At 39.6% G+C, this 9,245-nt stretch overlaps 2 non-coding genes across 2 annotated transcripts; one reads left to right on the top strand and one right to left on the bottom strand.

The window, feature by feature from the left end:
- Nucleotides 1-8,169: 8,169 nt before the first annotated feature.
- trnag-ucc (transfer RNA glycine (anticodon UCC)) lies at nucleotides 8,170-8,241 on the bottom strand. The gene has a single exon. It is a non-coding gene; the product is annotated as a tRNA-Gly (tRNA).
- A 380-nt stretch (nucleotides 8,242-8,621) lies between these two features.
- Nucleotides 8,622-8,694, top strand: trnav-cac (transfer RNA valine (anticodon CAC)). The gene has a single exon. It is a non-coding gene; the product is annotated as a tRNA-Val (tRNA).
- Nucleotides 8,695-9,245: the final 551 nt, after the last annotated feature.

The following is a 9,245-nucleotide window of genomic DNA, read 5'->3' as shown; positions in this document are numbered from 1 at the left end:
ATCTCATGACCTAGAATTAAAGTGCAATAAAATAATTATTTTCAATAATTTACATACCCTGCCATGCAACTTCAAAAATATCCTATATTGGTTTTCAATAAATCGAAAATAAAAGCTGAAATAGCTTGGTTGAATAAGAGTCTAACCCCCGGAATAAAAATTCTAAATTAGCTCAGGTGTATCCACTGACTTTCAAAATCAAACACCAAGTTAATTGGCCTCCACCTGTGTTAAATTGCAGTGATTCACATGATTTCGGAATGCATTCAGTATTTCCTGTAGGTTCCCTCTGCTGGGAAGTGCATTTTAAAGCAAAGACTATACCGTGAGCACCAAAGAGCTTTCAAAGGAACTCTGGGACAAAGTGATAGAATGGTACCGATTAGAGGATAAGTATAAAAAAAGGCCTTGGTGATTCTTTGGAGCATGAGGAAGATGATTATTTTGAAGTAGCAGATGTATGACACCACCCAAACCCTGCCTGCTGTACATCAGACTGCCCCGCCCAACTGGATGACCAAGCGAAAGGGGGACTAATCAGAGAGACTACCAAACAGTCAATGGCAACTTTGAAAGAGCTGCAGGCAAGACTGGTCAACGTGTCTATGTGGCAACTATATCCCAGATATTCCACAAATCTGGTCTATATGGCAGGATGAAGACCAAAAAGCCATTATGGGAAAAAAAAACAACATCAAAGCATTTAAGTGATGCTGTTTTTCACCTTTCAAAAGAAAGACCGAAGTTCTCCTTTCAGTATAATAATGACCCAAAACAAACAGCCAAAGACAGCAGCTCCAGTGGAAGGATTTAAAAAGGACATTTATGTCCTTGAGTGGCCCAATCAAAGCCCCAACCTAAATTGAGAAATTTAAGATATGTGCCATGACTTGGAGATTGCTGTTCATCAATGTTCCATAAGAAAATTGGAAGAGGTGGAACAGTTTTGTAAAGAAGAATCATCAAATAGTGTTCAGGTGATGAAAACTTACCCGGTTATGATTTATGATTTTACAGTTTGTATTTTAATATGTAATACTTTCCCAATAGAATCATTTCCCCCTTAAATGTGTGGAGTATGTTGTGTAGAGAAAAGGAAAAAAATCCTCATTTAAATGAAACCGAGACACTGACGCAACAAAATATGAAACAACAATCAAGGGGACTAGACTTTCTATAGTCACTATACAGCAGTACTGGATATGACACACACAGTAGCATCAAAAGCAAGAGTTTGCTCTAATTATTAGAGTGCTAAAAACTCAAATTATACTTTGCTTTTTGACATATTTAATACTTGGTCAGTAGATTAAGTAAATTTGTCTAAATCTGAGCCGTTCCTCCTTAGTCTTGCTGCAGGCAGTTTCTATACTTTCCATAATTTCTATTAAAAATCATTCAGTTATTTTGGAATTGTGATCTGTTCATCTCTCCGCTCAATCATTAAGGAGAATCATTTGATATTGTTACAGAGAATTGAAGCAGGCGGGGGCAAAACCAAACACCAGAACACAGATGTTAGTACATTTATTCCTGCAAGTAACTGAATCACTGATAATGCTACTCAAAATATGTGTGATTTGCCATTTATGATGACATTATTATAAAATCATACAGAACTTTGAGCTTATTAGTATGATCTATAATAAAATGGACCATGATCTCGACATATGTAGTAATTAAATTTAATGGAACAATGTGGGGGAGATTTAAGTATTAAGATTGTCAACAAATTCAAAGCACCCTTGAATTTATCCAATCTCATGCAGAAGTGAGTAAGACTCAGTCGCAACATAAAGAGTGCATTCTGTCTCCACGGAGCTCCAAGCACTTTTATACATTCATTCTGAACGTGACCTGGAGTTTTTCCTTTCCAGAAACAAGCTGCCTCCACACTTGAGCATATTCAACTCTTGAATTTTCCTTCGTTCTGATTGTACATTGTAGCTTTTTTCTCAAAGGATTTTGTTAGTACGTGTTACAGCCACAAGAAGCTCTTTGCCCTGCGCTGGTTTCCTACTCACTTGCCATCTTGGTGACAGTGGTACCCATTATTTTCACAGAGTCAAGCATGCTTTTTTGTCTTCTATGTGGAAGTTATTGTGTTGTTAAATTATATATCACATTAAAAGCCTTTTGGGGGTATGGCTGTATCTCATTTCAAATCTTAATATCAGACTTTTATAGTGGGAGTTTAAGACATGATTGGATTCCAGATCATCCTCAAGGTGCCCAATAGAGGAAGCTTTAAGCCACTTAGATTCCAGTAATTTTTTATTTTTGGTCCTCAGGGCAAGAATCTTCTCCTTTCGAATTAAATAACTATACATTTAGGGAAAAGTCAACCACTTTCTTGGCAGCATCTTAGCCTTTTACTTACCCACTCTGGTCTATAAGAAATATCCAGGCTCTTGACGGTGTCCTGGGAGACAAAGGCCTGCGCACACTACTCTTACTCGCTTGTTACAGGGTTCCTATTCTACCAACTCAAACTCGGTTTTACCTATGTTTCTATATTTGCCTTTTCTTTACCTAAACTAAATCACTTTCTAATTACCTCTATATGGGATAAGAGACTGGAAAAGCAGGATGATAGTCCTGAATTGGATGTGATTTAGAACAATAGGTTACTACAGGAACAAAGTATCACACCATTCTATACACATCGCTATCAATCATCAGATACAATATTTGTTCTTGTCAGGTCTATCCATCCGTCAGTCCAGTTTCTAATCCCTTTCTACAATTCTGGGTCCCAGGGGAGCCGAAGCCTATTCTGGCAAACAGTCGGAGTAAGGAAGGATTCAGCTTCGACAGGACGTCAGTCCTTCGTAGGGCACACAGACACAAACACACTCAAATCAGGACCAATATTCCCAGAAGCTAAGTAACCTACCAGTATGTCTTTGGACTGTGGGAAGAAACCAGAGCACCTGGGAAAACCCAAGCGAACATGGGGAGAACATGCAAACTCTACAGAGATAGTACCCAAGGTCCAGAATTGAGCACAGGTCCCCAGCACTGCAAGGGTTTATAAGGTTGTCTTGGTTAAGATACTCCTAAATCACTCTTGTTAAGTTGTAGAAATTATTCTTACTGAAATCAGTACAGGCTAGATACATTTTTCTAATTGGAAAAATAACTCAACACTGTCAAAACCTTTTTCTTCAGAAGGAGGTTAATTCACTACTACACAATTTTGTACAATTCTATTTTCAAAATCAAGACAAAAATGTAAAAATCACACTTAGATCTGTTTTCTATTTATTTTACCCGAATAGAATGCAATTGGAACATTTCAGAAGCTCATTGAAAGAAGGGTTGTGGGATTATGCAGAGTGGTCATAATAGTTTTCGTCTAATCCATGCACCACACTGACAAAACCTGGTAGGAAACATCCCCATTTCTGGTAACGTACCTTGAGCGCCTTTGCATATGAAAACACTTCTCTCATATATGAAAGCACAGATGTAAAAAGGATCTGGCTTTATTCACACTTGTAGAACAGAAAAAAACAAAAGCCTATCTCATCTGCCAGGCTCTACCTGGACATATCCAATCCTTGTATATGAAAACACTAGGGCTGCTGAGCTGATTACAGGCTCCAAAACTCAAGTCTCTCACTGAGATCAAAAGAAAATCGCTCACAGTTTCATGTCCCTAAGCTCTTCGATAGGTCTTTTCCTTATCTGTTCCATATTTCCACTGAAAAAAGATTATGACATTACCGGGTGATGAAAACTTGTGGTGAAATTATCCCCATAACAAGAACTGTTGACTTTTAAGTAGTATCAATCACAGCTCTTTGTAACAGACATACTCACTAACTTGACATGAGGAGTGTTTTGCACAAATGAAACAGCATGTACTGGAAAACCAGAAACCAAAGACCTGAGATAGATATCTAGCCTTTTCTCTTGAAATATCTATGTCATTGCTGTTTACAACATGTAAGAGAACTTAGCCAGAAATTTATACTCCCATTATTATAAAAAAATATCTTCAAGATGGGCACATTCAAAACAAAAACACAAGTGAAAAATACAGGGAACTTCATTTGATAATAAGATAAGGAGGCACTTTTTTTACAATTAGGATCTTGGGAGTATGTTGTTGAAAATAAATCCCTGCCTTTTTTGCAAGAATACTCTAGATGAAATTAGTTTACCAATTAGATACTAAATATCAAATGAGCTAGATGGCTGAATGGGCTCCTCTCATTTGTAAGCTTTATGTTCTTCTAAAAGAGTGGGCACAACCATCAGAGGTTTGTAGAATGCATGTGAGTTTTACACCCAGTGCAACAGGGTGGTTCAGACAAGATGGTAGTTCTTGAGGGATGATTGGTTGGGTGACATTTAAGACCAAAAACCTGAAGCAAATAACAGTTATTAACCTGTTATCTTGGTTGGCATCTCAGAGATCTATCCATCACCAGTTAATTGGCATTCACTAGCAATTAGCAATCTCCCCTGTGCCTCTCCTGAGGAAGGAGAGGGGGTGAGATGTGTTGTGAGATAACTGGGGAAACAAGCAGTTTTGCGCCAGGTTGCTCCGTTCTCTCTTCCAGAACCAACAGAGGTTTCAAGCTCTGCTTAACCTGCTTAAATCACCTCCACACTATGTGGAAAACACGCTCTGAATTTCCCAGAAATTCCCAGAAAGGAGACAGACCGGACTAATGTCTGACATAAATGGAATAGCAGGCTCAGGCACTTAAGGAAAATTAATTTAGTTTTCTTAGAAGAGAGAAGAGTTCAGGGGGACCTGACCATGATATTGAAATCCTGAAAAGTACCGATGCAATCAATCCAAGGGGTACATTTGAGATCAAATACCATCAGTGCAGGGAGCTGGGGACACAAGTGTACAATAAGATAGCAATATTCAACGCAGGAAACAGAAGACACTTCTTTACACAAATGGCTGGAAAGCTGGATTAGATCCTTTAAGAAATGGCTTGATGAGAATGTGGAATCATTACAGGCCAAGCATGTAAATGAGCAAGACAGGACAAATGGCCACCACTGTTATGTTCTGTTCTTGGCACAGTGTAAGCACAGTGTAAGCTTAGCACTACCTTCTTAGGGGCACAGTGTCATCTAATTGAAAGATCCTTAGAAGTGGAAATAGGGATCTCTTTGCTACTTGCTGTAACTGTGGCATAGTCTGGCAACAGCTGATGGAATACAACCTTCTTTTCCACGGACTCTGAAGAGTTAGAATTGGGACATTGGGAACAGGGGTGCATCAACTGCTGGGCAAACGCTCCAGGCCAGCTGTTCTCACTCCCAATGCTCAAAACACTGTGCCTTGGTTGCTCAAACAAGTCCCCTGCATCCTCATGGCTCAGTTGTTGTGCCATTGCCTCTGCCTTCCAGATGAGAAGGGGACCTAGTCAATGTACCCAAGTGGACTTCCACCTCCTAAGAACTTGGGCTTTGTGCTCATATACATGTATTGTGACAAACACTTCTGGGACATGTTCCGGACTCTCCTTGAATTCAGTTCATCTCAGGCAGGTTCTGCTTTGGCTTCTGATGGAGCCGATAAGCATTCTGACACTGCCACAGACTCCAGGAGCCTTCTGTTTTGCACAACCACTTCTTTCTACAAGACTTCTTTCCATCAGCTTTCACTCCAGATCTTGATTGTATTTAAGATGGCTGAGCCCTGAATTGCAAAATGCCTAATGTGGGAATTCACTGGACTCATCAGGATAGAACAAGCAGTTTTTATTGAGAGATTCTTACAAGGAAAAGTACTCCCGTGAATGAAAAGGAAAGAAATTTACAATAAAGTTATTCTAGGAGAAGCCTGTCTAGAATTGAAGCTCCTCCTCTTACTTCTCTCGTTTCAGCAGAGCTCTCTGTGTTGTGCAGGTGCTTATACTGTACCTATGACGATTGTACAGTATCAGAACATTTATAATTAGCCAACAATGTCTGATGTATGCCAGCCCTGTCTTATTGTTTTGTGAATGAGTAAATTTAATGCAAATTTTCATGTTCTTACCTTGCCGTGTGGGCGGGCATGCTTTGCTTGAACGCCACATCTCTAAGATTTGTTTTAGGTTTCATTCACACAGATTCAGTTAGCAGTAAGGCTGCTGTCTGAACCTAAGGATGATGTGGGAAGGGGTGTTTGTCATGATCTAGTTCCTTTATGTCTATCATAGGAACTCTGTGTTTATTCTTATTTATGTTTAATCAGTAACTTTTCTGGTATGTAGGAACTGGTTGGTTTGTTATTTCTGTTGTGAAACCACTTAAACATTGTGATGACATGGATATATAGCCCCACCATGTGGGTTACATACTGTATGTATCGCCCATCCAGGAGATTAGGGGATTTAAATCCTTAGCTTTGGTTCTTTCTGGGGAACTTTATTTCAGTGAATTAACACTGTTTGTAGTGTCTCGGTAATGCCTTTACCAGGCAAGAGCTCAGGTGTAGCCTTTTCTGGTACCTTTGATCATATTTATTTGTAGAAATTTAAATCACAGCTTCTACCATTTTCCCTTACAAATTAGGTATAGAAAATTAAGTATAAATTATTTTGTTTACTACCTTGTTTATTGAAGAGGCATTGCCTCTGTGTATAACAAAGTGTGCCATTTTGTTGTAAGAAGTTGTTGTGCTCTTTTTATTTTGGGAAAATCCACCTTCTTAGGGGCATAGTGTCATCTTTTTGGTGACAGACCTTCAAAACCTTCACTTAGGAACAACATCACTACATCTTCTCTTGTGTTTCGCTTTCTCTTGCTTTCATCCTCATCCCTTTAGTCCCCATACTTGGAGAGAAATAGATCTATGAACAGAACTAATTGAAGTAAACCTCATAAAGTCTTAATCTATAGCAGCTGTGAACACCCTGGGGGGTTACCTCTAGAATGGGCTCACGACTGCTATTGTAATATTGCTCCCTGGAGGAATTAGTGATTTGCTGGAATTCTTTCATGAAAGTTCCTTACATAAAGTACAAATACAACTATCCGAATACTGTATTTAACCCAAACCAGCAGCCATATCACCCTGCAACTCACAACTGGCAACCCACTGAAGCTAAGCAGGTGTGAGCCTGGTCAGTACCTGGATGGGAGACCTCCTGGGAAACACTAAGGTTGCTGCTGGAAGAGGTGTTAGTGGGGCCAGCAGGGGGTGCTCACCCTGTGGTCCATGTGGTCCTAATGCCCCAGTATAGTGATGGGGACACTATACTGTAAAAAGGTGCTGTCCTTCGGATGAGACGTAAAACCGAGGTCCTGACTCTCTGTGGTCGTTAAAAATCCCAGGGCGTTTCTCGAAAAGAGTAGGGGTGTAACCCCGGCGTCCTGGCCAAATTTCCCATTGGCCTTAACCAATCATGGCCTCCTAATAATCCCCATCTATGAATTGGCTTCATTACTCTCTGCTCTCCTCCCCACTAATAGCTGATGTGTGGTGAGCGTTCTGGCGCACTATGGCTGCCGTCGCATCATCCAGGTGGATGCTGCACATTGGTGGTGGTGGAGGGGAGACCCCATTACCTGTAAAGCGCTTTGAGTGGAGTGTCCAGAAAAGCGCTATATAAGTGTAAGCAATTATTATTATTATTATTAAACCCACACAGTCACCCAGCTAGCAAAGAGCTGGTGAGGCAATCTGAAATACCTCATAATTTCTAATGTTTTCAGATTTTCACCCAAACCAGCAAATAGTTATATCTCTGATAACCAGCATCTTTTAATCAGGTGTAATACCCACTAACCCATTTGTTTTTACTTCTTGCTGTGGATTGGTACAATTGTTTTTCTTCTTGATAGGTTATCGGGAACAAAAGCAATACTGCCCTCTAGCGTTTCATTTAAACTTGTTTTCTGTGGTTTAATGGTGTTCGGGTTTCATTCTGAAGCAGACTGAAGTCATTGACGTAAGATCTTTAACTGCCTTTCAAAATTCACGAATAAAAAGGATCATAGTAAAACGAGACAGAATGTTATCTTCTATAGATTTGTATGAAGCGAAAAAAGCATCTGGCTCATGTCTTTGAAATAAACCTAATCAAACGTTATGATTTTTAGACATTATTTACACATTATTTAAAATGATAAAAATCTAAATCTTTTCAATCCATACACTGATAATGATAAATTATAAATGTAAAGAACTGGGGGAAAAGAATCACGTGCGTTGGCCGGGAATCGAACCCGGGTCAACTGCTTGGAAGGCAGCTATGCTCACCACTATACCACCAACGCTTGCCGTTTCGGATGGGAAATTTTCCTTGTAATATATATATACTACATTCATTAGCCGTACTAAGCTTTGCGATGGACTGTGGCCCCAGCACGGTGTATCCCGTCTTGTGTCCGCTGCCGAAGGCTCAGGCTCCGTAAACAGCTTTCTCTGCCAAAATCAGGCTCTTTTCAGCTAAAGTAATTTTCTCTATTTCTTATTTTCGTGTATGCCACTATTAGTTAGAAATGCTTATATGTATATAAAAAGATCACTGATGTAAAAAAAGTGGATTGTTTGACTTGGTGGAAAAAATAACTTCAGCTAATAATTGGTAAAATTCTTCGGTATACGAGCGTAATGCACCTTTAGATAACCCCTTACAGAACATCGCGTACAGCTGGTTTCCGTAGTGTAGCGGTTATCACGTTCGCCTCACACGCGAAAGGTCCCCGGTTCGATCCCGGGCGGGAACAGTGCATTTTATTTTAATTAAATATAATTTTGATCACGAAAATCCAAAAAAAATCCACAGATCAGGTTTAGAGGCCTGAAGTATTAAAACCACTTTGTGCTTAGAAGATGGAATCTGCCAGCACAAAAAGAGGCTGATGAACTAAAATATACATTTCATTTACACCTAACGACAACCCATCAATTGTCACTTCAGCTAATTGCATTAATGAAGTATGTGTGAAAACTTATCACTCAACTGATAAAACTGAGGTTCTGTTGTTTGGAGGCAACAGTGCAGACAGGACTGCTATAACCTCAGCACTCAATTCTGAAGATTTAAAATTTTGCCACAAAGATTCGGCATGCAACTTGGGCGTCATCTTGGACACAAGGCTCTCATTAAACTCTCATGTTAATGCAGTATCAAAGGTGTGCTTCCTGGAGTTAAGAAACATTGCAAAACTAAGCTATTTTCTTTCCACTCAAGACACAAAGAAACTAATGCATGCTTTTGTATACAGCAGAGTAGACTACTGTAATGCCCTGCTATCAGGGAGCACCTTCAACACCT

This window comes from Lepisosteus oculatus, chromosome 29 (assembly GCF_040954835.1).
Source record: "Lepisosteus oculatus isolate fLepOcu1 chromosome 29, fLepOcu1.hap2, whole genome shotgun sequence".
NCBI classification, from domain to species: domain Eukaryota; kingdom Metazoa; phylum Chordata; class Actinopteri; order Semionotiformes; family Lepisosteidae; genus Lepisosteus; species Lepisosteus oculatus.
Note: the sequence above shows the minus strand (reverse complement) of the source record. Positions and strands in the feature narration are given on the sequence as shown.